The sequence below is a fragment of the Sceloporus undulatus genome, chromosome 8, assembly GCF_019175285.1.
Source record: "Sceloporus undulatus isolate JIND9_A2432 ecotype Alabama chromosome 8, SceUnd_v1.1, whole genome shotgun sequence".
Taxonomy (NCBI): domain Eukaryota; kingdom Metazoa; phylum Chordata; class Lepidosauria; order Squamata; family Phrynosomatidae; genus Sceloporus; species Sceloporus undulatus.
Genome location: NC_056529.1, coordinates 22,679,601 through 22,707,038, shown reverse-complemented (window position 1 = coordinate 22,707,038; position 27,438 = coordinate 22,679,601). Strand labels below are relative to the sequence as shown.

The window sequence follows — 27,438 nt, the reverse complement described above, 5'->3', positions numbered from 1 at the left end:
ACCTTTAAGACCAAGCATGTTTTTATTTGTGCATTGCATTTCTGGATAGAAACACACTTCTTCGGATGCTGTTCCATGTGGTACTTCAAAATAAGCTCGCCTTGTATAGGAAGATTTATTTGTTTGTTTGTTTGTTTGGGGGATTTATATCCTGCCTTTCTCCCAAAATGGGATTCAAGAAAACCTGGGACTTTGAGATACTTTTTTGTCTTCTGGGGAGGCCCCAAGGGAACAAATGTGGAATTCATGTGGCCAACATCAGAGAGAGGAAGAAAGGGATTCCACTTTAATGGCCATTGTTCCATCTGCAATCCTGGGATTTGCAGTTCAGGGAATTCCCATCCAGAGAGCTCTAGTGCCTTACTTGCAAACTAGAGGTCCCAGGATCCCACAGAATAGTGCCATGGAAGTTAAAGGGGTGCATCATGCAAAAGGTCCCTCCTGGCGCATGACTTCCACCATCCAAGAGGTCATGGCCAGACCCCATACACCCCATATGCCCCACGGCCTCCAAAAAGGCCACCTTTCCAGCGCTTGTCCTGGGAACCTGCCCCATCGAGAGCAAGAGAGAAAGCCTTCCTTCGGCTGGAGCTCTGCTCCCAATTAAAGGTCGTCAGTATTGACTATCTGAGGGATTTCCATCCTCAGGAAGCAAATTAGAAACTCAATACCTGGACTATTCCTAAACGCAGTTATCAACTTTGGGGTTTTATCTCTTAAAACCAAGGCAGCTTAAGGTTTAATTCTATTAAATTAGAGTTTAGAAATAAGATTTTGTGCTGAGGCCTAAGGTTCCCTTCACTTTAAATTGCGGTGTGCGGAGGCACACACACACCCCTTAAAAATAATGCAAGAGGAGAAAGGACAAAGGGTTGGGTCAGGGGGGCTTTGGCCCTGTGTCCCCCCCTATATCCGTCCGTCCGTCCGTTGGCCCCTCCACCGCCTCCTTTTCGGAAATGCTAATCCTCTGGCATTGCTCCTTGGCACAACTTTGCCCTTTGTTCTTCAAACCTCCTTATTTCAGCCGCTGACAGAGAAGAAAGCAGCAACGTTGCCTTTCTTTGTGCAAACGGCACAATGCAGCCCCATTGGGTTTGCACCAGGCGTGTCAAAGGAGCAGGGAAGAGAGTGATCAATCTCAGGAACTCCCCTGTTTTGTGTGAGCTGCAGTTTGCCAAAGAGCCACGGAGGGCTGGGCCTTCTATTTTTCCCCCCAAATTGGAGGCGCAGCACATGAAAAGCCCCTCCGACGGGGCAGAAGCAGCTGCTGAATAGGGCCCTTCAGTGTCCTGCGGCCCAATTCTTGCAAACCAAGTCCCAACACAATGATACAGAAGGAGAGGAGGTTTCCCAGGCCAACCGTGGCCAAGCCCTTGCATTTCATGGATTGACTTCCACACAGTTGCCACCAAAAACAGCTTCAGTTTCGGGGTTTGAAAAATTAAAAAGCCATACAAGAAAAGATGGCCCCAGGCGGCTCCGAACGGGTCGTTTCAATGAGCACTTTCTCGCCACACTTTGATGCCGTTGATCCTGAGACGGTCTGATGAAAATGGGACATTCCCGGCGCATTCCTTGGTGTCCGCCCTACACTGCTGCCGCTCTGAAAAGAGGCCATCATTACGGTGCTCACAAATTGTGTTTCATGGCACTTTAGCAACCTGCCCAGCATTATTTGGCTATCAGGAAATACACTCCAAGCGCATTGTGACTCCATGTGAAAAAGCCCAGTTCCTGCATTTTGAGGCACGCCGTTAAAAGGGCTCCTTCATTATTTCCACTTGCATGGGACTTAAAATAGGTTCAGGTTTATTAATATATATATTTAAAACACACACACACACAGAGCACACAAATGATTTTGGGCAGGAAACAGATAGTCATGACTACATTGTACTAGCTCACATCCTACGCGTGTGATTTGTTGTTGTGTCCCATCAAGTGGGTTTGGAGAGCGACCCTTCCCATCATCCACAGCCCAGCTGAGGTCTTGCAAAGCCAGGACAGTTGTGGCTTCTTTGCTGGATCTGATTTTGGCCTCATTCCCACTACTTTTTAAATCAGATCACGAATCGGTTTGAACCATTCAAATGACTCTGGTTCCCACGTAAACTGGGCATAGATGAATGGCACAGTCCATTTCTCCCCCAAACCACAAATATTTAGGGGTGTCACCCCTTTTTAGGTGTGGTCCACACACCCCACATGCCCCTAATGATGCTCCAGCACAGAAACAGGAATAAGACAACCCAGGCTCCAGAGATGTGCCATACATTTATTAGGATCAATGATAAATCCACCAAATGTGCAAACCTTCAAGTTCTCCAGAGCTCTTCGTCAGGCCAGATGAGTCTGGTAGTTCAACTGCATTGATGGAGCTCTCTAGCAGAGTATCCTAAGCGTCTGAGCGAACTACAAGTCCCAGGATGCCACAGGATACAGCCATCGGCCGTTAAAGTGTTATAGGAGTCTAGTGCTGACCCTGGCATCGCTAAATCCACTTCTTCTGAATACAATGGATGATGGGGCCATGGATCATCCCCTGCAAAAAGAGGAAAAACAGTGACAATTTTTAAAGAACAACATGGGATTTCCAGAAGAATTAGAAGAGCAAAGGCAGATGCATTTGAAGAAAGTCTGAGCCGTATGCAAGAGTACCAACCGCACCCCAAAAATGATAAGGATGAGGATGATGATGCTTCCCAGTTTGCCAGGGCTCCATCCTGGCCCTTAAACAAGTCTCTTTTAGGGATGCCCTAAAAGCCCTTCTGGGATTCATGGAAGAGACAGAGGAGTGCCAGCTTCCCTATATAAGAAATCTCCTTAAACATTCCAGTCGGAAGGAGCGAAGAGGAGGAAAAATAGCTCCAAACCGAAGCACCTGCAATAGTAAATCTCGGGAAACAAAATGCAAAAATGGGAGCAAAATGTCACAAAGACATCAAAATTAGGGACTGAGAGGTGGGAGAAAGTCACGGCTGGTTTCCGTTGTTGCTGGGGACAAACTGAAGAAATACGAGGGGCCCATTCACACGGCACAAATATAGCACTTGTTCCAGTTCGGGAAGGAGGCACTATTGCTCTGTGGCTGAGAAGCCTAAGTCCAGCCCTAAACTGCAGATCCCAAGATTTTGTCACAGCAGTCAAAAATGCAACCACAACTTTACAACAATTGCATTGTATGAATGGGACTGTGCCTTCTGGTTTCAGACAGGGAGGGGAAAAATCATTACATTACCAAAAACTATCACAGGTAAATGCATTCCCCCCCCCCCCACCATCACCACCCAAACAATTTCACAAATGACATGTTGAAGGTAAACAAAAACATCCCAGCAAGAGGAACAAGTGGCGCTGGTCACTCCAGGGGAGGGCTTTATTTTGCAGTTGTTTCAAACCCTTTTCTTTTCCTCTTTTCCAATGTCTCTTCCTCCTCCTCCTCTTTCTTGGCTCTTTTTAAGCAAAGGCTGCGAATATTTGTCGGGGCTCATCTTGAGATTTTTGGTCTGCGGAGAAAATTGCCCCGGCCTCCGAACATGTGTTTCTGATACTCCGCAGGCATCCGCATGGAGACCTCTTGTCTATTCTGACAATTCTCACAGCCCCATTATGTGCTCTTTTATGGGGAGGACTTTAGCACCAAAACGGGGGGGGGGGGGGGGTTTGAGGGGAAACAGCGCGTCCAAACAGACCCCAGGCCTGTTTTATATTTCTCGCCGAGGGTCTCAGAGACAGAAGCAGAAGCTGGAGGAGTGATGCAAGTCTGCAAATGCGCACCAGGTGCCCTCCATCTCATCCATGAATCCCAGAAGGGCTTTTAGGGCATCTCTAAATGAACCTGTTTAAGGGCCAGGATGGAGCCCTGGCACACTGGGAAGCATCATCGTCACCATCAACATCAGCAACAACATCTTTTCTTTAAGACAAATAACAACAACTGCAGTTCTTCTGTCAGTAGCAACCCTAAAACAAACCGGCAAAAACAATGGAATGAAACCACCATAGATAGGGTCACACAAATGCAAATGCAAGAAGCTACAGTGAGTGTATCATCTGATGACACCTCCTTGGTTTCTAGATTCTTGGATTGAATCTGAACCACATTCAGAAGCCCTGTCTATGAATCATAAATTCCCTTTCGTGTGCCATGGCCCTTTCTTGGCTCAACAGACATACAGTATTCAGTTCATGATTCAGTTCATAGCTCCATGAATGTAATCCTCCCAAAAGACCTAAATCCTATTGTTACTCCCAGTCAGAGGAGGGCCACTGAATCCATTGGATCTAGCTACTTGTTTGCTCATCAGTCAATGACTGATTGAATGGATCTACTCTACTTGAGGGGGATATATAGAGTAGATCCATATATATAGTCGCTTATAGCTAACGGAAAATAGAAGGTTAGAAATTATTGCCGAATATAGATTTGAAAAAGATGTAAGGAACTACTAACTTTTGTATATATGTACAACTTACATGTGTGTTAATTTTTTATTGTTGATAATAATGAATAAAAACCATCTATTTAAAGAAAGCATCCTCCATTTTTGAGCATGGCTAAGATGCATTCATTTACATTGGGGTCTTATATTGTCTTTATATTTATATTATATTCGTTTATATTTATATTAGGGCCTTTATATTGTAGAGCAAGGAATGCATAGGCAGAACTGAGGAGCTGCAAAGGTGGGCAAGGATCCTGAAAACCCAAACCCAAAAGGAGCCCAAGCGAAAGGAAGAAAGGGAGCCAGAACGCACCCCTCCACTCCCTTTTTTCTTCTTCTTTTTATTCCTTTTCCAGTCCTTTCTTTTATTCTGCCCTGGTTACAAAAGTGACCTGTCCAAGTGGAAGGAGATGAAATGGCTCGGATGTATGGATTCCCCAAGCCCTGACCTTTGGCAAAGAAGCCATGCTGCGGCCCCTGCGCATGGTGTGCCATGTGCGCACCTGAAGGTTTTTGTGACATACCAATCATGTGTGCAAGGAGAGAGAAAGAGGGCAAATGGCCCTAGAAGATTGTGACCCATGGGGTGCCAAAACCAGACACACATGTGCACCCTTTGCACATGCACACAATGAGAAAGAGCTACAAACCCATTGAGGAAGCCCCACAAGGAGAGATGGGATACCTACCCTTTGCCTGCTATGCCCAAAAGGATGCTCTATGTTTAGGACTTCAAAGGCTGGGGGGGGGGGGTAAGCCAAAATTATGACAACCGGAAAGCAAGGAAGGGCGGGGAGACCCTCGATGGGCGGAACGGGGGTCTGCCGGGGGGGGGGGGTTCTTTGATGTCTGGATTCCAATTTAACCTCCAACTGAGTTCTGAGCATTGAATGCGGGGAATGCATCACGTCGCACACCCCAAGCCGGCTTGTCAAGGCAAAAGCGATGCCTTCGAGAAAGAAAGAAAATTACATGGGATTTACAAAGGCCGCTGTCGGCCGATACACACACACACATGCGCACACAGTCACAAACACAACCCTCAGCCTCATGCTTTGGGTTCATTAAAGACATATGTATGCTGGGGGTCAATGCATATGGATCACCCTTTTCCCCTTTCCATGGCCCAGATTACATATTCATAACTCTGTCCAGGATACTCACAAATGCTGCACACCAGACATGCGCACACTGGGCGTGCACACACCAATCCCTCTCCCTAAAACACACACACACACACATTTTTCTTTTGGTTTTTCAAAGGTTTCAAATGGAGCCCAGCAACCAATGCCCCTTTGCCCCTCTGGGCTGAAAGGCTGCGCCACTGTCCATCTGGCGCACGGCAACGGGTGCGCCAAAGGGGCAAGGGGTGGGTGGGTTGGTGTGTGTGTGACACAAAGGCAACACACACACAAACACACACACACACACAGAGGGAGGTATTAGCAGATTTACCATCAGTGGCTCTGTCTGACTTCATGTCTAACATTACATTCCTGCTAAGAACACGCCTGTCTTTGCAAGAGAGACATCTCTGCAAGCTGCGTTTCTCCCTGAATGACGTTTTCTCCCCCCGAAAAAACCCCAATGGGAAGAAAAGGGGGATATAACCTCTGGGAGTCTGCGCATACGTTGCAATTGTGGTTTAAAAAAATCAAGAAATTAAAAAAATATCTCTATCTTGATATGCGGGCATGGATGTGTATGTTCATGTATGTATATATATATATACATATACATATACAGAAACACACACACATCATAAAACCCCACTGGGAAGAAAAGCAGGCTGCTATAACCTCTGGAAATCTGCAGATACATTGCAATTGTGGTTTTAAAATGTAGAAATAAAAATATATATTTTTAAAACCACAATTTGCAATGAATACAGACTTCCATGATACACACACACACACACACACACACACATCCATGTCCACAGAAGGGGCTATAACCTCTGGAGGTCTCTGTTTATGTTGCAGTTGTGGTTTTAGAAATCAAAAAATAATAGGGGCATGTCTGTGTATGTGTATTTGCATATGTATGCATAGATCTAGATATACACATCATAAAACCCCATTGGGAAGAAAAGGAGGCTATAACCTCTGGAAGTCTGCGCATACGTTGCAATTGTGGTTTAAAAATGTAGAAATAAAAAATATCTCTATCTTGGTATGTGGGCATGTATGTATGCGCGCGCGCGCGTGTGTGTGTATACACACACACACACACACACACACATATAAATGTGACTGCAATGTGAATGGCACCTCAGAATTTTTAAGGCTGTTATAAATGTTTAAACCATTAATAATAAATCCCGGTTGTTTAAGGAATATTTCCAAACATCATAAAATATTGAGCCCAAGGAGCCCCCGCCGCCGACATAAAAAGGGGCGAGATTTATTGCAACATGTTTGAGGGATAACCAGCCATTTGGGGGGCTAATGTATTTTAATATTTATACACCTGACAGAAGCAGAATATCAACGGCGTGCCCCGTTTCCCAAAGTGTGTGGAATTGTCACAATTAACGAAAGGAGCCGCCGCCGCAGAGGGCACCCCGGGTGCCGCAAAACCTGACCGGGATGACGATCGCAGAAAACCCTGCAGCCCCAAAGAACCCAAGCCTTTTATTCAGAAGTGGGCAGGAGCCCCAATTTCGGGGCTCCGTGGGGCAAACGCGGCACCGGTTTCGCCGAAAGCAAAGCCGGCAGTTGACAATCAATAATTGCACTTGACGTCGCAGGAAAAGCAGGGAGGGACGCAAGCGCTATTGACTTCCTTTCCAAAATGTTTACAGTTTTAAGCAAACAGAGTAATTGGATTACACAAAGGGACCTGGCTAATTTTATCCGCGCCAAAACCCACCAGGTGCAAAGGCACCCGGCAAAGGCAAAGAATGATTATTATTCCTATTATCGGGGTAACTGTGTTAGTCATTGTTTACACAATTAAGGATCGAGAGGCGCACGCAACGTGTAATAAAACAAACCGTTTCCGTCACCCAGGTGTTTGAATAACTTCGCATGAGGTTTACTGTAAGGCTCTGGAAGGCATGTGCAAGGCGCCTCGAGTCCCATTTTGGGAGAAAGGCGGCATAGAAATCCCTAAAATCAAATCAAATCCAAGACAGTGTTGGTGCCCCTTGAAGAAGTCAGAGGCAGACAGAAAAGACAACCGCATCCAAGGCCTGGCTGCCAAAACACCACCTTGGCTTGCTATTTTGCAATACTTTTGCATCTGGGAACATGAAGGAAAATAATATCAGCAAAGATTAAGAAATCATAACAATTTTAATTCTCCCACCATCAGGAATCGTTACAAGGTCCCAGGCTTCTCTGTTAGGAGTGCCACTTACACACTGCGCATGTACTGTTTATTTGCCTACATATTTGGGGAGGGATGGAGTTGGAGTCGACGGACGGACAAACGGACGGAGGGCAGGGATGGCGTCTCAGATCGGAGAGGAAAGCGGTGGACAGAGTGGCACTTGGTGATCTTAACACAACGACAACGGCTGAGCGGCAGCTGCTTCTCAAGACTGTTTTGTGCTCCTGAAATGAGCCCCTGCGCCTGAGACAGAATGTGTAGATGGAGCAGGGATGGAGAATACACACTGGGACAAACGCACACACACCAACGACAAGCTTCTGGAGGCACAAATGCATCTTCACGCAGCAAAGACATGGGAAGGCAGGCAAAGGCAGCAATGAATGCAGAGGCAGCACATCTGTGCCAATACATAAAAACAGATGTGTGTGTGTGCGGGTACACACACATGCCAGTGCACACGTGTGCTGATACACAGAAACTGACACATGGGTTCGCTTCCCCTTTGTATCTGATGACTCAATGGCTTATTCTGAAGAAGAAGAAAAGGAATTCTTCTGTTCCCTTTATCTGCGTCAGATACAAGAACAACCAGGGAACTCACTTTCCTTTGTTTGAGACACACACACACACACACAACACACAATTTGGGGAGAGGGATAATCTTTATCATTTTCAGTTTTTTAAAGAAGAGTTTAGTATTGTGCGTCTGTTTCCTTTTCTTTAATATGGAGTTGAGAAGCATGAACCAGTTGCAGAAAAAGGAAATTATTGTGTCTTTAGTAAAGAAAGGAAAGGAAAGGGAAGAGAAAGAAAAGGAAATAAGGGAAGGGAAAGGAAAACAAAGGAAAGGAAAAGAAAAGAAAGAAGAAAGGAATGGATGGGATGGAAAAGAAAAAGAAAGGAATGGAATGGAAAGGAAGGAAAGGAAGGGAAGAGAAAGAAAGGGAAGGGAATGGAAGGGAAAGGGAAGGAAAAGAAAGGGGAAAGGGAGGCTTCCCCTTCTGCCCACTCCTTCACCTTTCCTTTCCATTTCCTTCCTGCGAGGATCTCTTTGTCTGAGTGCATATCTGCACTTATGCACACCAACACACACACACACACACCTCTCACAAAAGGATCACCAAAAAATCTGGGCCCCACAACATTCCACAGCCTTGAGCAAGAAAAGAGTTAAAGCGGTGCCAAAGTGGGTTATTTCTCCAGTGTGGACACAGCCTTTATTTGCTAAGGATGGCTCCTAAAGAGCAGGATCCCCAGATCAGGTTGTCAAGTGCAAGGAACGAAATGGGGAGAGGGTTTTTTTGGGGGGGGGCTGAGGAGGGGAGATGGGGGCAGATGGGGGGGGTCCTTGTGGTGGTGCCTCTGTAACCCTCTCTGAATACATTTCACCATTCATGCGTTTTCTTCTTGCCTGCTGCCAGAAAGTGAGGACAATCAGACCAGACACCCATTAGGTTTCGCATGCAATTTCCCCTGCGCTGCTGACATCTTGGCAGTAAGGCTGGCAATTCTGAAATCTTACCAAATGAGAAAAATGTCAGAAAACGAACTGACAGCTCGCGGTTACTATGGTGATGGGAGATATTGGGGGGCGGAGGGAGGAAGGGGGGTGCTTTTTCTTCATTTCCCCCCTTTTTTCCCTTTTAAGGGCTTCGTTAATTCAAAAGGAATTGAGTTCAGTATTTTTTTAAGCCATTTTGATCCAAGGGGAGATGGAGGGGAGGGAGAGACTTAATCCTCCTCTGGTTGAAAGCCTTTGGGGAGAAGGAGGAAGCCTGCAAATGGGTCTCCCCTGGAGTAAGGGGTGAGCAAGGGTGCATCGAGGATCGTGGCCAAAGAAAGAGAGGAAAGGAGGGATGCCTTGGCCCTTCCTGGGCAGCTTCACGTTTTGGGGAGAGGGTCAATGAGGGGCTTGGTTATTCCTCCAGGACAAGGGATTTTGCCCCCAAAAGGGAATCATCCAAAGTGGGGTCAACAATCTCCTGAAACAGAGAAGGAAGGGTCTCCCGCCTCCAAAGCTATAAGGGTGGCCCCATAAAGGCCTTGCTTGCCCAACTCCATGCTTGCCTCTCTTTGCAAGATGGTGGTGATGATGATGAGGAGGAGGAGGAAGAGATCTATTTGTATTTCTCACCTTTCCCTACGGATCGAGGCAGGATTGTAACATAAATAAAAGAACAAAAACACAATAAAAAGTGACAATTAAGTCCTATCCCTCCCGCCATTAGAAACAATAAAAAATTAAGTTAAAGTAGTTATAGCAATATCATAATCTAAAGGGTGCCCTGAGAAAGGGACAGGCTAAGGAAGGAAACACATTGCAACAGGGAAGGAAGGGAGGGAGGATGCAATTGCTAGAAAGAAAGAAAGAAAGAAAGAAAGAAGTTGATCACACTGGGGCTAATTCAGTATTAGAAATTAGAGTATATTTAAAGCCTCCCACAATCATTATCACACACAATTGTGCAAATGAAGTGATGCCGGAAACGCACTGTCGCTGAAATCCCGAAAACAAAAAACTGCATTAAAGCTTCTCTGTGACCCAGCGCTTTAATGGTGGGTTTTGTGCAACGTCACGTGAAATCGTTTTGTGCAATTATGCAATTTCCCCGGGATATTCACGGGGTAAACTCCTGATCTCCTTCATGTGATAAATTCCAAAGAAAGAAAGGCAGAAAGAAAGAAAGAAAGGATAAAAGAGAGAAAGTTGAAAAGGAAAAATAAAGGGAAAGGGAAAAGGGAAGGTGTGATTAATTCCAAAGAAAGGAAGGAAGAGAAAGAAAGAAAGAAAGAAAGAAAGAAAGAAAGAAAGAAAGGGCAAAAGAAAGAAAGGGAAAAGGGAAAGGGAAAGGGAAGGGAAGGGGAAGGACAGAGTCCCAGGATCCAAGGCCAAGAGGACTGAAAAGGTACAGAGAATAAAAACCAGGGAAGCGGGACAGACATTCAGAACCACTTTCTACAAGAGGGAGGACAATCTGCAATTCGAGGGATCCCTGGGGAAGATGCCCAAGCTTTTCAAAACCATGTATTCCTTCCCTTCCCTTTTCTTTTTAAGGCCTGGCCGGCTAGGATTTAATGTAGAGAGAAGGAGCAGGAGGAGGAGGAGGAAGAAGAGGGAGCCGGGTGGCTTTTGGCGGCTTCTCTTCCCAAACAGCCAACAATGCCATCTACTGGGAAAGAAGGCAGGAAGAAGGAGAAAAAGAAGGAGAAGAGGAACAGGAGAAGGAGAAGGGAGCCTGCCTTCCTTCTCCTCCTTCCTCTTCTTGTTTTGCAGAAAAAGATCCTTTGGCTTTTTCCAAAGAAAGGAAAGTGGCCTTAGAAACCCCAAAAAGGAAGGAGGAAGGAAAAGAAGAAGACGAGGAAGAGAAGAGGGAAAGCAAAAAAATAAGAGGAGGAAGAGGAAGAACAGAAGTAGAGGAGGAGGAAAAGGAGAACAAAATAAAAGGAGGAGAGAGTAGAGGAGGAGAAAAAGAGAAATGAGAGGAAAGGGAGGAGAGGAAGAAGAAGAAGAGGAGGAAGGAGGAAAGAAAAATAAGAAAAGGAAGAAGGTGGAAGTAGAAGAGGAAGAAATGAAAAATAAGAGGAAGAACAGGAGGAGGAAGTAGAAGAGGAGGAAAAAGAAAATGAGAAGAAGGGGAGAAAGAAGAAGAAGAAAAGAGGAAGAAGAAAAGGAGGAAGGAGGAAAGAAAAATAAGAAGAGGAAGAACAGAAGTAGAGGAAGAGGAAAGGAAAGGAAAGGCTGCATCCCTCTTTGCAACCTTAGAAATATCACTAAAGGAGGGTGCTTTAACATTTTTATCTCTCTACATTTTATAAAGATGCTCTAAATTGTTTTTAATTCTACGGGTCGTTTAAGGACATCTTCAGACGTTTTTCCAAATGTCTATTTGTTTCCCTCATTGATTCTTCCGACGCAGCGGCAAAAATGGGGGAAAGGCAGCTAAAACACAACGGTTTCACAAAAAGGTTAAAACACACACATTTGTAAAAAATAAATGCATGCATACAAAGAAAACAAATCTGTTCCAGTGTGCGCAAAGCTGGTTCGAATCCGAGGGAATGGAGGGATGGATAAACGCATGAACGGATGGGTATTTGAGATGGATATTGTCATCCTTGGCAGGATCCCGCTTTGTATTTTCATTGTCAGAAAATACAAGGTTCCTGGGGGGCTTTGTTGTACTTTTGTCCTCCGGCTGGTGGGCTTCTCTTGGGGACGATGGCTTGGCCAACAGATGATGATGATGATGATAATAATTCCGCCTTTTCCCGAGGGAATGAAGGCAGATTACAGAACAAATATAATAATAAAATATAATGAAGAATAAGAATTCTGATTTAGATGAGCCCATTTTGGCTGGTTAAGCTTTGTAGGTTTCTCATGCAAGAAAGTAATAGTTACAAAAGAAGGATATTATTATTATTATTATTATTATTATTATTATTATTAGCTGGGGTTTGGTTTGAGGTACCCCCCCCATGGTTACCAAAATTAAATGCTCCAATTAAATAACAATGTCATAGTAAAACAGTAAAATTAAGGCTTGCTTTCTGGAATTTATATATTTCAAAAAGGGGGGAAGGAACCTATCGGGAGATATTTATGTGTATTTATTTATTATAAAGAATATTTTTATATCCTGCTTTTCCCTCAAACAATTGGGACACAAAGTGGCTTACAAACGGGGGAAAAGCACAATCACACAATGAAACTAACACTACATTTCGGCCCTTCAAACCGTCAGATCCAGGACGATGGGGGCATTTTAACTTCCACACAATTATGCAAAAATGGGCCTTAAAACAGAATTAAACTAGTAGAGTATTAAAAAGCATTGTTCATTAAAAGAGTAAAATTCAACTTAAAAAAATAAAATTGCTTAAAAACAGTAGATATTAAAACAGTTAAAAATACTAAAGCATTAAAGCAATAAAAATATAACCATATACAGACCCTTAAACATTCAAATCCAAGGTTGGTGTATTTGTTGTTGTATCACGTGTGTGTTAATTGTTGTGATTCCCTGCCTTGATCCATGGGTAAGAAGTATATTATTATTATTATTATTATTATTATTACTGTATATCAAAACTGGGTGGGAGGGAAACAAATGCTTATTTATTGCTTTTCTACAGCTGTTCCTGGGTTCAATTCACCAGATATTCATAATAAGCCATCATAGCAAACAAACCCTGCACTTTAGCTGTATATTTATTTGTGGTTTAAGATGTACACACACACACAATTATTTTTGTTACTCTCGCTGTAAAAAATGGACAATTTTAAAGACAATGGTTATTTTTTACAAAATGAAATAAAATAGAATTGCAGTTGCCAGTCGTTTCCATTTTCTTGCATTTCACGCGGCATGTTTTATGGCAACAAAACCAAATAATGTTGTATGTTTCACAGTCTATCAAATGTCACCAACTGGGGTTTTAGACCATCAATGATTTGGTTCCTATCCCAAAATCTAGGAATCGGTGTGATATTGTGAGATAACCTGCTTTGTTGCAAATGGTGTCACTTTTTGCAATGGTGCTATTGCTACTGCAATCTTATCTATGCCTTGGAAGAAAGGCAGGATAGAAATGCCTTAAACAAATAAATATAAATATGCAGTTTCATTTACATGTATTATTATTATTATTATTATTATTATTATTATTATTATTATTATTATTCCTATTATTGTTATTAGCCAACAGCACAGAAGGGCTTGTGAAAGAGAAATCCAAGTGCAGAAACAGCTGAAAATAAGGCAGAGAATGCAGGCAGGAAGGAAGGAAGGAAGGAAAGAAGGAGAGGAGGTACCAAAAGGAACAGCAGCAGGCAAGGAAAAGACCAGCAAAAAGAAAACTGATGGTGAAGGTAAAGTGGAACAAGAATCATCACCGCAATAATATACAGGCTTCCTTCACGATTCTCTAAAATAAGGAAGACTCAGAAATCAGGAAAAACAGGGAAACGCAGGGGAGGAATGGCTGAAGAATTTCAGAGGCTGAAATGCATGTGCAGAAGGGACCCAGCAAAAGGAAGGAAGGAAAGAAAAAAGCAAGGAAGCTAGGAAAGAAGAAAAAAGCAAGTGAAGGAGGAAGGAAAAAAGGAGGGAGGGAGGGAGAGGAAAGCAAAAATGAAGGAAGGGGAAAATGCAAGGGAAGAAAAAAGAAAGAAAGGGAAAAACAAAGGAAGGAAGGAAGGAAGGAAGGAAGGAAGGAAGGAAGGGGGAAAGGAAGGAAAAGGAAAAGGCAAGGAAGGAAAGCAAGCAAGCGACAAAAGAAGGAAGGAAGGTGGTGGATTTGTGGGGCAAGGAAGAGGCTCGTTCCCTTCAGTCGGGAGACTCTGGCTTAAGAGGCCCATGCGCTTTGCCAGCTTCCCCTGCCGATTTGTTGATGTGTCGGTTTGAGATCCGTGGCCCAGCCTCCTCCTCTGCAAGCGCTTCAGCCCTCCTTAGTCATGGCCAACCCATTCTCTGGCCAGACACTTTCTAGAAACCTGGCAAGTCGTGACACCTTGGACTGGCCGCATCCAACAAGGCGCCTCTGCCTTGCAGCTCCTGGCAAGGAGAATGGCCTTGGCCTACCCTACAGGGCTGCTGGGAAGATGGCAAGGCCAGGTCTGGCGAGGGCTTTGAAGGCCCCAAAGCCTGCGCTAAAGGCCTGCTGAGGCCAAAAAGGCTTGCACCGGATGGTGGTTTCACTAGACTGCAAGCCATTTTGGCTCAAGGTGTGAAAAAGCAGAAGAGGAGAAGGAAAATAATAGGGACCCTTTTGTTTTTAACCAACATCCGGTTGCTTTTGTTTGTTCAATTATCCACCATCAAAATCATGCAAGGTTGCTCCCAGATGAAAGTGAATCAGGATTACTAATCAACAGACAATTAGCCAACTCAAAAACTCTTTCCTGGATCAGTGGCCACAACCTCTGCCCCCAGTTCTTAGGTCTCCCTTGAGGGCCTCCTTCTCCATCCTCTCCAAGGGCAAAGGCACTTTCCCTTGAGAAGCAGCCAGGGCACACAGCCTCCCCATCTTCAAGGGACATTGACAAATGATCACACAAACACACAACCCCAAAATGCAACAACCGGCAGTCAGCTCATTTTGCAAAGGCTCCCTCTTCCGTTATTTCCATTCACAAAACCTTTGGCTACACAACCGGCCAGGAGGCATCCCACAACTGAGGCCATCATAACCACAATATGCAAAGGGGGGGACCGTCCTGCAATGCTTTCCCTGGGAAGATGCCCAGCACCAACACACAAAAAGATGAGATGTTTTGAGGCATAGTTTTCTGGTTGGATGCTGGGAGGAGAAAAGGAGAAGCGCAAACGGAGGGAGAAAGTGGCAAGGTCCTCTTCCCTTCCTCCTCCTCCGCCTCCTTTTTCTCCTTCTGCCCTTTCTTCGCAGGGCTCCTAACAACCAGGTTTTCTTGTCTCCCAGCCTCCCAGGTTTGCGGTCAGATAATTTTTTCTGACAGCCTTTCTCGGCTCAGGTGGCGATGGCGGCGCATGGCCTTCCTCCCTTTCAGCTCCAATTTGAGCCGAGTTAGTCATGTGTCCTCCTCCTCTTCGGCGCAAAACCCGTCATGCAAGATGGCCAGGGATGGGCTTTAAATTATTTACACCTCTGTTCAGGCCTGGAAGGGGAAGAGACGGGGAAGGAGGGCTGCGTTGGCCAGGTCTGAGTCACCATGTCTGCAGGACCCTCCATGCAAGGCAAAGAAAGAAGGAATGGAAGGAAGGAAGGCACTGCACTGCCCTCCTGCTTGCTCTGCAAGGAGGGTGCCATTTTGGGCCCATGCGCACGCCTTGCTTTCCCAAGGGCCTGCATCGGGTCCTTCCTGCGGCCGTACCCCACGTCCGCACAGAAGCCATAAACCGGCCCAGCGTCCCCTAGAGCCTTTTAAAAGCTTTCGGGTTTTTATTTACTTTCCTGCCTAATTTGCACAGAGGCCGGGGCCAGAAAAGTTTCCATCCGCTCGGCTGTGCAATTTCATTTTCCTCCTCCTCTTCTCCTTTTTTTCAATCCAAGCGAAGCGCCGAGCTTTTTGCAGGGAAGCGGGGGGCCAGTGGGGCGTCTGTGCATGCGCGGAGTGCTCATCAATGTCAGGTGGGAGGCTGACCTTTGCTCGGAAAGTGTGCCGTTCTATGCAAACATTTACTATATGCCTATTTTTGGTGAGGATCAAAGAGAGGCGGAGGAGGCAGAAAGGGGGGAGGAGGGTGAGCACAATGGAGTCCCAGTTTTTCTCCAGATATTATTGAAAAGGAGAAGGAAAGCAAGGAAATTGCACAGCCATGCGGAGAAGGAGGAGGAGGAGGAGGAGGAGAGAGCGGGGCGGCCGCGCAGATCATCCTCTCCCAGACTAAACACTTTGCCTGGATACAAAGAGGAACGCAGGCACTGCTCCTTTCATAACGCAAACGCAGCAGACAATGGCCAACATTTAAGGACAGGCCCTGGGGTCAGCTTCACCCCAAATATCCGGATACATCCCATGCACCAAACTCCAAACAACATGCTTTCACCTGATGATGCAGCTGTGTTTCCAAATAATAATAATAATAATAATAATAATAATAATGAATATCCCCCCCTTTCTCCTTTTCCTCAACAGCCAGTGTCAGAAAACGCAGGGTTCGCCAACCGCCATGCAAAATGGCTTCCAAAATCCGCCTTTTCCCCGGAGGCAAAAAAGGTTGGCAACAGGCTCCTGACATCATGAGCCATTTCTGAGCCACACAACTGCTTCTAACAACAAAACCGGCAACAACAAAGTCTTGTAAAGGCACCATGTGTTTCTGCAACAAACCGAAAACAGTTTGGAAATGACGGTGAGCCAAAAGCCCTGGAAACCATTTTTGGGACCCTCTCCATGCCACCCAACAGGACATGCATGCTTTTGGGGAAACCAGGAGATGCTTCTGGAGGTTCTGGCAGGGAGGTTAACGTTGTGCGTTTGAAAGAATATTGTGTTCCTCCGATAAATCACGCTTCCTTTTGAGGCCAGCCTCCTCCTCCTCCTCCTCCTCCTCCTCTTCCCCCTTTGAGCTCCTTCTTGTAATTGAACAAGTGTTAAATGGCACCAGGCTGCCACAGCTGTTGCCATACATGAACCACACTTCAGCTGAGCTTTCGTTCCACATTTTTGCGGAGCAGTTTCCATAGCGTTGCAATCGGCTCTGCATTCTTCTGCACCATTTGCTTTCCCCATTTTAGTGGGGGGATTTCAATGATGGAGGGGTTGGAGATGCAAAAGGCAAGGCAGAGTGGCATTGGAGGGGGGATCTTGTTTTGGGCCAATCTGGTCAGATGGAGGCGGCTGGAGGAATGTGGCCAAGCGTCCACCTTGCCATGCCACAGTTCCACTAAAGCGACAGAGAAAGAGATATCTCACACAGAGACCTTTTTCACACTCACACGTAACACACATCGAAAGCTAATTCCTTGGCTTAATGGAGTCAAGGCGTTTTTAAAGAAATGGCTAATGGGTATCCATTTTCCCATTCAAGTGTTTCAAGCCTGGACGTCTCCCTGCGACATACAGTTCTTGATTCAACCATCCACAACTTGAAAATATCCATCCAAACTATAAATTCCAAAAAGTAAGCCTCAGTCTTGCCATTTTAAATAAGGGAGACCATTTTACTATGATATATACTGTATAATGGTACTTGAGCATCCATGGATTTTGGCATCCACAGGGGATACCCAGGGTCCACTGTAACAACAACAACAACAACAACAACAACCTATTGCATATAATGAGGCTTGTGCGTCTATATGCACTGTACAATCTTGCTATTTGGACCGAGGGAAGTAGGGGAAACAGGGAATTGGCAAATCCCTTTGCACTCATTGTTGCTGTAGCACAAAAAGGAACAAAGGAATCCCATAGAAGCATCTTTGGGGCTTTCTGGGAAAGTGTTTCCATGAACAGGGTGGCAGCTTCATCGGATCCTTGCATCCATTGCTCTGTGTCCTATTCTCTGGAGCAGCAGAAAACAAGCTTGCTCCATCCTGAATGTGACTCCCCTTCAAATACTTAAAGAGGGCTATCATATAATCTCTTAACCATCTCTTTTCCAGGTTAAGCCCTGTTTAAGTATTTCCTAGCATGGATCAGTATGACTTTCACCCTTGGTTCCCTAATCAAATGCAAAGTGTCCCTTGGCCTTCCCTGGTGATCAAAAAATCCAGGACTGGGTGGTCCTTCGGTCACTTCAAAGCCCCCTTCCCCCTTGGCTTCTGGCTTTGCTGTTTTATGAAGAAGCACCTGCCATTCGTCCCAAAAGCAACTAAAATGTCCCACCCCTCCTTCTTTCCAGGACCATCTCCAACCAAAGGACGGGCCATGATGGCTTAAGGGGCAGCCTATGGGACCTAAATTGTATTTGTTAAAAAGAGAATTATTCCAGAGAAGAAGAGGATGCCTTTTTAAGACAGTTCCCCTTTCCCTGTCCATCTGCGGACGGGCGTCAAAGGAGGGTGCCGGCTTTGAGAAATCCACCTTTATCCATCGCTGCTCATTGTCTCCAGCAAATACTTCTGGGTTTTGTTTTGTTAAAGCCTTGGCTGCCAAAGGCTCTTCTCCTGCCAAACACTTTTTGCACAGACATGTTCCTTGCAGCAGTCGGTGCATGGAGGTGGAAGGGAGCGCATACGGAGATCTTGACCCAAGGGAATGAATGGGGCGGATGGGGGGCAGAGATGCCCCGATTCCTGGAGGGAAGGGTGCCCAGTCATCCAGTCCAAGGCCCCTCCAGATTGGCCCATTCAAAACCAGTAACTCCCAGCCCTGTCTCTGACTTGGAGCCTTAATCAGAAGCAGACCTGGGAGCCCCTTCATTCCTCCCCCCCCCCTTCTCTTTCTTTCTTTCTCTCCTTCTCTCCATCCTCTCCTTCCTCCGCCTTGAGAGAAGGAAAAGGCGTCTGGTGGTGCTCCTGCTCTGCAATGGATGGAAATCTGGAAAGAATTTGGAGGGTGGGCCGGCCCATTCCCCTCTTCTCCCCCATCGCCTCCACCTTTCATTTCCTTCAGATGTTTATAATCTAGCACCTTTTCTGAAGATAAAAAAGGCTGCAAAGAACATGTATGTGTGTAAATGTGTGCATTAAAAATGATCAATGTTAAATAAAAAAGCAAAACATTCCCTTAGAAGTATTTGCACATCTGCAAAATAATGTAATATAAGGGTGGGAGAACAATATATATATATATATATATATATATGGCATTCATGATTCCCAGTCAGTCTGGAGAATTATTCAAATCCTAAATTAAATGTTCAAGGGCCAGCTGTGGGTTGGGTTTGCTGCTTTTTAACCAAAAACGTTGCTGCCAGCTGTGCCTCAAATTTCTCTAATTCTATTAAAAGCCTCAATCTGGGGGGGGGGGGGGAGAGCTTCCCAGGTAATGCGTCCGAAACAGCCCCCCTCCTCCTTGCTCTTTTTTGGAAAGGATTTCTGCACAGCTTCAGGATCAGCTGCGTTTTGTTTTGCCTTTTGATTGCCATCCCAGAGGCTGGGTATGTTTTATCTTAAACTGTAAAATAAAAAAGGGTTAGGAATGCGCACCCCCAGACAGCCTCCCATAAATTAGTTTGCATTTTATTATCTCAGGGCTTTGCAAGGCGGGGAGGAGCAGGACCTGGCTCTTAAGGAAGGTTTTTAAAGAATCAGCCTTTAAAGTGAATTCCCCATTTGGCTAAAATGACTTTTGATTTAATATGCTCCATCTGCAATCAGTACCCGGCACAAGGGCCCTTCGCTTCCCAGCTAGGTTTACCAATAATCCGCTCCTATGTATATCCCACCCCACATAACAACTGCCCCTGTGATCTTTTTGCCTTTCTGCCCCAGAAAAAAGCCAAGAACTGAAATATAGTTTTTTTGTTAAGGTAGGAGAAAATGGCTAAAAATAGATGCATTAAGAAAGGAAGAAAAAGGATGGAAAGAGAGAAAAAAGATGATGAAGATGTGCCATTAACTGCAATGGACAGCCCAGCCCAGCCCTTTCTCAACCCTAAGAAACTGGCAAACATTTTTTGCATTGGAAGGATAGAAGAGTTATTGATAAAGTAAGGACACCCCCCCCCAATACAGCTGTTTCTTCCCCTTTCTGCTTCTTCTCTGTCGGCAATGGCAGAAATAACAAGGTTATCTCAGGGACATAGCTAGGATTTTAGGAGTGGGGGGGGGGGGGGCCGGGCCAAGGGCCCCCATTTAAAAGGGGGCTGGGGTGCGGGGGCGGGGCCGCCCCCCCTTTCTTTTTTATCAACGGGGGGGGGGGGTCGGCCCCCAAACCCCCCCCCCCCCTTGGCTACGTCCCTGGTTCTCTGGGAGCAGCCCCAGATGGACCAACAAAAGCATCCGGATGATGGGATCGCACAATTGCAATAAGTGGCACTGTCTGGAACGGGACGCACTAGCGGACACTACGGCCCTAAATCCTAGGTTCTTGGACAAAACCCGAACTACAGATAGTCCAAAACTACAGCAGCACCTGGCAGACTGCGCAAATAATAAATTAATAAATAAATAAAGGGCAGGCTGTTTCCTAATAATAATAATAATAATAATAATGAGCAGGGCTCTGGGAACAATTCCAAACAGACCAACAAAGCATCTGAATGATAGGACATCACAATTACAGAAAGTGTTTGGAACAGGATGCACTTTCTGATGCTACCCCTCTGACTCCTAAATTCTTGGGATAAAATCTGAACCACAAATAGTCCAAAATTGCAGCAGCACTTGGTAGACATAAGAAAGAAAGAAAGAAAGAAAGAAAGAAAGAACAGGTTTCTGGGATCAAGTATTTGAAAGGATCACTCAAGAGTACAATTGCAAAAAGTGCACCATCTGATCTTAATGCCCAGAGTCCTAGATTCTTGGAGAAAATATGAACCATGGATAGTCCAAACCTCCAGCAACTTGTAGACTGTAATAATAATAATAATAATAATAATAATAATAATAATAATGGGCAGGACTCTGGGAGCAATTCCAAACAGACGGACAAAACATCTGAACAGAATTGCTATAAGAGTTGGAGCTGGACACGTTATCCAATGACACCTCCCTGATTCCAAAATCTGTGGTCAGAATCTGAACCAGGGATGGTCCAAAACACCAGTTTGTGGCTCCCGGGAGACTGGGATCTGATACTGATAGTGTTGGTAAGCTTATCTGACCTTATCTGAGGCTGGCTTTCTCCCTGAAGGCATTATTATTCTCCTAACAATCTTGCTTTTCCAGGGCCTTCTCCTGCATTTGCAAAGTTTATGAAGATAATGCTCCTGAAATTACACATTACAATCAAATAATTTTAAAATGGAAGTCAGTGGGAAGAGAGAGAGGAGGAAACAAAAGTCCTGCAAATATACCTGGTACTGTATTAAAATAAACCTTTGACCATTTTTTAAAAAGGAAGCATTTGTAGGTAGAGGGCAGGGATTTTTTAAGGGGGGGGGATATACAGCAGGTGAAATGAAGGGAAAGATATTGTCCCCGTGGCTTCAGACAGACAGACTTTAATAACACTTAACAGAGTGATGCGCATTAATGATCCCAGGAAGCCCTTCTTATGTCTCATCCATCATGCGGAGCAGAAAATGAACCCTTCGACAGCATTAGGAATTATTCCAGATCTTGTTAGTAATTCGCACCTTCTCTGTAGCGTCCGAACACACATTTGTGTGTAGGAGACACTGACCATAAATCTAACCTCCCCCCCCCCCCCCAAAAAACCCCCGAATGCGCTCTCTCCGTCTTTCCGAGAAATCCTATCAATTGTTCTCATGGAGAAATTTCACATATGACACCCCCTAAACTAAGCCGATAGACCGAGAGAGAGAGAGAGATAAATCGAAAGGATGGGTGTCATGTTTAAAACGGCAACGTAAGAAAAATATAGTCAGTCAGAAGACTGGGGTCTCTGCATGGTGAAATAAAGCTGGCCTGAACTGGGAATGCTTTCTCTCTTTTCAATGGCTTCCTGCCACTGGACAACTGACCAGACAATTCCTGGATTTTGCAAACTGCATGCAAGAGACTTTATCTGAACGGTCATTTAAAAAAATATATCGATAATAATAATAATAATAATAATAAAGCAACATTCTCTTTTAAATAAAATCCCTTTGCTAGTAAAGATACCAGAAACAGAACTATGCATTCTACAATCAGAAGAAATCAGAATAAAGCCAGACAGAGAAAATACTCTCTGACAATATGCCAGGCAATTTCAGTCCATACAACAATAGGGTTGAAGCCACCAAGCTGGGTTTTGGACTATGATCCTTTAAACTGGTTTGCTTTCGAACATCCCAGGCCTAAAATGGCTGTGCACTACTTGGATGCTGGAACGGCTGAGAAAAACAAAAAGGAGTCGGATCAAACGAGTGTCAGAATAAATGAGAATTCCTCCCTTGAAATGTGGAAATGGAAGGACAAGGCAGCAAGAGAGAGGCTTCAGAAGGCGCTGCCAAGGCCCTTCAATCCCACTTTTTCCCTTCCTCCAGATTCGACTGATGAGCAAAACAGAGTCGGAGAGCGTGAGGAAGAAATGAAGAGTTTTCCTGCCGTGCACATTTTGGTCCTTGCAAGGAAGCACTTTCCTTCCAAATCCATGGGCCCCGATCCCCTAATTACAAGAGAACATGCTCATGTCAAGAAATGCCTAGGAACCCTTTTCAGCTGGGCACAGCTCCTGACAAACGCTGCCAGACTGCAAACTCAAGACCAACTACAAAACAGGCCCCAAGACCAGGAATAATGTGCAGGGATTGGGCTGGTCACAGAAAAAGACACGCGCGCAACACACACAGCTCCTTTCCATGCACCCTTCCCATAAAAGCAAAGGCAAACAAGCCTCTGGTTTTCTTTTTTTGCTGCATGCAATTTTGTAAAATAACAGGAAATCGCACCAAAGGACAGAAGAGTCATTGAAACTGGATGAAACCCCAGTGAGAAGAAAAAGGGGAAATACAATCGAGGAAAGATGGAATCCTGTCTCTGTCTTTCCCTTCCTCTCCCACCCGACACCCCCAAAAGCTCATCTCCTGAAATCTGGAAAGAGAGTCCAGGACGGCTTGCTAAGAAGGAGACCCACAGGGCAAATGATCTGTACCCCAAAAATGTGTGGCCAAGGGATGTGGCAGGAATGGACTTCCACCGTGTCTTTCAACAGTCCGATATTAGGACCAGACCATGTTAGGAGAGAATGGATTCTGGTTACAGTTTCTCTTTTAATTCCCAGCACATTAATGGTAAGACGTGGAAACTCCTGTAGCACGAGGCTTGGTTCCAGGCGTTCCCTTCACGGTCCAAATGGAAATGCAGCCATCTGCAGGGAAAAGTCTAAACAAATCACACACACACACACACACACACACACACATCTCCCTCCTGTCTTTGCAAGGGCTGGGCTGCTGCTTCCATGCGAGGGGCGTGCTCCTGCTCTCCAGCGCCACCGAGATAAAGACCCAATCTGCTCATCAGACACCTCAGGGCTCAGCCATCTAATAGGAACAAATTGGCAATGAGTGCCCAAGCAAAGAAGCGCGGGTCCAACTGATTTGTAGATTGATACTGATGTCTAATGATCCCCTTGGGCAGATCAATAGCAACAATCCTCATCCCCTGACTTTCCTCTTTATTGGCACACAAGGCACAGAGAATTGAGAGAGAGAAAGAGAGAGAGAACCAGGCCCAGAGGAAGCAGGATGGGGTCCCTGCACAGTGACGCACGATGCGCACAACCACACCAAATGCAGGTGAGGAAGACATAAAGCATGCAAGAAAGAGAGAGGATGCAACATGGGAGCAAAGCCCAGCAAGTGTGTCGTCGGTCACTCAAGCCCACAGCCGTCCAACCTCTGGACCCTTGACCCATGGCGGGAAGTGTGCGCCAGGCCCAACGCATGGCATCCAAACAAGGGCGTCCCAGCCTGGCCCACAAATAGCTTGTAGGAAAAATCATTATCATCATCATCCAAATGCATCTGAGGAAGGAGACTTTAGTCTCAGCAAGGTCATGCTGCCATCTTCTTTCTTTCAAAGGTGCTACAAGATCTTTCTACATATTGATTCCACAGTCCAAGACGGCGGTATCTTTCTATTACTATTACTATTACTATTACTATTATTATTATTATTATTATTATTATTTGTATCCTGCCCCTTCCCAAAACTAGAACTCAGAGCAGCTCACAATTCAAAAGAACGGTACAGTTAAAAACATACAAAAGTGATGCCTTAAAATAGAATTAGATTATCCCAATATTAAAAGAGAACGCAGCCAGCGCTCCAGATCCAAAAGTTCTTTATCTTCTGGTTTCTGGCTCGGAACAAGAGGCAGGTGAGGCCAACCCCAAAAAGGCCCTCAGCAAAATGCAATGCCACACACTAGAACTAGAGCCGGATGAGGAAGGGGTTCACAGCTTAGTGGGCTACTCTCCTATGACTCTGGAGACCAGGGTTCGAATCTCAGGAGACAGGAAGGAAAAAAACAGGAGACGTGGCTTGACGTCGTGGTTTGAGAGTATTGGACTATGACTCTGGAGACCAGGGTTCGAATGATCCTACCTCAGCCATGTAAAGCTACTAGGGGGCCTTGGGTGCAAGTCAAGAGGGCATTCCCCCAAGAAAGGGCCCAGGGGCCTCCCAGAGGATGGAGACAGGCCACTGTGTCTTTTTGTCTTGCAAATGGCTGTGAAGCTTCCTGGGCTTTGACTCTGGCCTGCAAGAAACGCAGGACAAGAACAGCCAAAGGCAGCAGGGCCAGGACTAGCCTCTCTCTCCCTTTGCTTTCTCCTCCTGGGTGGCTTTGGACACTTTGAAGCCACTGGAGTTCCCTAAAGCTTGCAACCGGGGCAGTCAAGGCATTCTCCCTGTTGGGGGGGTTTGGGCTGCTCTTGGCTCTTCCGAGGGGGGCTGCCATGGCCACTCTCTCAGCCTCAAAGGTCAGCCATGGAGGAATCTTCCCCGGAGAGGCTGGCCTTCAGGGGGCAGGAGGCCTGAAGGCACACAACAACAACAACAACAACAACAACAACAACAACAAGGGCAGCATCTCCCAAGAGCCCCCCAAGCCCCTTCCTCTCCCTGGCCCCTCCATGTCCTCCCTCCCCCAAGGAACCCCCCCCCCCCTTTTGCTCTTTTCCAGGAGGGCCCCCCCCCTTCAAGCAAGCAAGAAGGAAGGAAGAGGGAGGTCAGGAAGAACCTCCAGCCCCCCCTGCCCCGGGGGATCCCCTCCATCATTTCCATCCCCATCATCCCCTCCACCTTCTCCATCACCATCAGCCCCATCATCCCCTGCTGCTGCTGCTGCTGCTGCCTCCTCTCCCGGCCCCTCCCCCTGGAGGCGGATGCAAATGAGGCGGAGCAATCAGCGCCCGGGAGGCAATTAAGGCGGCGCCTCCAGAGAGAGAAGGAGAGGGAGAGGGAAGGGGTCTTCTTCTCCCGGGGCCCGGAGGGTCTCCTCTCTCTGTCCATTCCCCCGAGAGGGAAGACTGGGGGGCAGAGGGGGCCTTACCTGGGCCAGGGCAAGAGGCCCCTGCTCCTTCTTCCTCTCCTCTTCCTCCTTCTTTCCTTCTTTCTCTTTCTTTCTGCGGCGCCAGAGACGCCCTCCCCCCTCCCTCCCCCGCGGGACCCTCCGGCGGCCAAGGCGGGGACCCTCCCCTCCCTCTCTGGCCTCTCTCTCTCTCTCTCTCTCTCTCTGCCTTGCCGCCCCCAGACCCAGGACGCCCGAGGCCCCGCTCCAGGGAGAGCGAGCCCTGGCTGCAGCCGAAAGAGAGAGAGAGCCAGGCCCCCCCCGAGAAGCCCCCTCTTCGCCCCCAGACCCCTCCCTCCCTCCCCTGGCAAGGCTGCAGGGCTCCTCGGGGAAGGGAGGAGGAGGAGGGGGGGGGGACCATGAGCCTCTCTCCCTGGAGCCAGGGCCAGGGAGGAGGAGGCGGCCGAGGAGCCTGGCCCTCCCTTGTTGCAAAGGCTCAGAAAAGCCTGGATGGGGGCCATGGGGCTGGGCCACTGCCCTCCTTCCTGGGCCTTGAGCATCCAGAGGTTTGGGGAGCCAGAGCAAACTCCCTCCGAGAGCAGAGGCCCAGGCTCCTCTCTTTCCAATGCACTCAAAGGCCTCCTTCCCTTGCAAGAGACTGTCATAATTCATCAGCAACAAACCTTTGACTGAACCCACAGAGACATGATTCCTTCCATTTCTCTATTGTGCCCAAATGAAGGCATTTGCATTGAGTCCTCAAGCAGCCCATTGCCCAACACCTTGGCTGCCCTTTTCCCCTCCTGGCAACTCCAAGCTCTGGGTGCCAGTCTCGCCTCCTAGGAAAAAAAGGAAGCCGAGAAGGAGCCATCCTCTCCTATTGGCAGCAAGGACTTTCTCTAAAGGGAACAGCAAAAGTGGCGCTGCTACTCAATGGGCTTCTTGGCCATTCTCAAGATGGAGGACAGGAGGTTGGGATGTAGGCCATGTCCTGGAAAAGGAGGGTGTCCCCCTGGAGCCTGGAGGAGAGAGACGCCACCCTCCAACTCTGCAGGGCTGCAACTGGGATGGGTCACTGCTGCTTCCATGGACCTTGAGAAAGTGCCCTTGTCCAGAACTATCTCCCCCTTGAACACAGCATCAGATTCCCTCTAGGAAAACAGGAAACGGGGTGGCCATCTTGCAGTGACCCCGAGGGGTCCCTTGGGGAATCTCCCAGGCATGCAGAGTTGGGAAACCTTTCCCTTTATTTGCACTACACCTCCCAGAGCTGCTGGATATCTAAACTGAGGGGCCCTGGGGCCTGCAGTGCCCAAAAGGGAAACTTTCCCAAGCCGCCCCTGTTGGGGTCTCTGGCACCTGCCTCTCATGCCAAGGAGGGGGCACATGCCCCATTGGCAAGGAGGGTCCCTCCCATCCACCCGCACTCTTCTTACCTCTCCTGTGTCTCCAGCACAGGCCCTGAGCAGATGATGCTTAATGTCCGTTTACAAACCCTGGAAAGCTGTGTTTAACTAGACCCTCTTGAGACACAATTACGGTCGTGCTAATGAGCTCTCCGTTCTAAGAAGGCATCTTCACTTAGACGCCAAAATAATGCCGCTCTTGCAGCGGAGGTGGCAGCAGCAAAGGAAGGCTTCCGGCTGCTCCTGTGCACAAGGAAGACTACGATTCCGCACCCAGCTCCCCCTAAATCCAAAAGCAGAGGAACCACGCAGCCCTCGGAAAAGACCCTCCACAGGTGGATAAGAGAAAACCCAACTGACCTTCTGCCCCGTGGCATGGGCATGGTCCTGACCCCCAAGGTCCAAGGCAGTAGGCACAACCCCCTGCTCCCTGGGATTAGGGTTGCCACTTCAGGACCAAAACCTGAGATGTAGGGATGGTTCCTGGAGATAGCAATAGCACTTTACATTTCTATGTTACTTCATGGTGAACTAACCTTTACAATGATGTCCTAAGGTATTATGCATGAAGTACCAACCACAGGTATTTCCCAGGGGTTGGGGTCTTTGGGGCTTCTGGGCCCCAGTAGTGGAGAGCAGGGGCCACATGCCCACCCCAGTTGTATGGACACAGGGGCTGGCTTCCCCTCCTGGCTCGGTTTTGACTAATTCTGGCAGGGAGAGTGTTGGCCCTAAGGCACCCAGTGCCTGTTGC

General features: G+C 46.8%; 1 long non-coding RNA gene across 1 annotated transcript; it reads right to left on the bottom strand.

Moving 5' to 3' along the window:
• Positions 1 to 2,255: 2,255 nt before the first annotated feature.
• On the bottom strand, positions 2,256 to 25,401 carry LOC121914848. The gene is made up of 2 exons (XR_006100592.1): positions 25,321 to 25,401; positions 2,256 to 2,542 (listed from the first exon to the last, which is right to left on the bottom strand). It is a non-coding gene; the product is annotated as an uncharacterized LOC121914848 (long non-coding RNA).
• Positions 25,402 to 27,438: the final 2,037 nt, after the last annotated feature.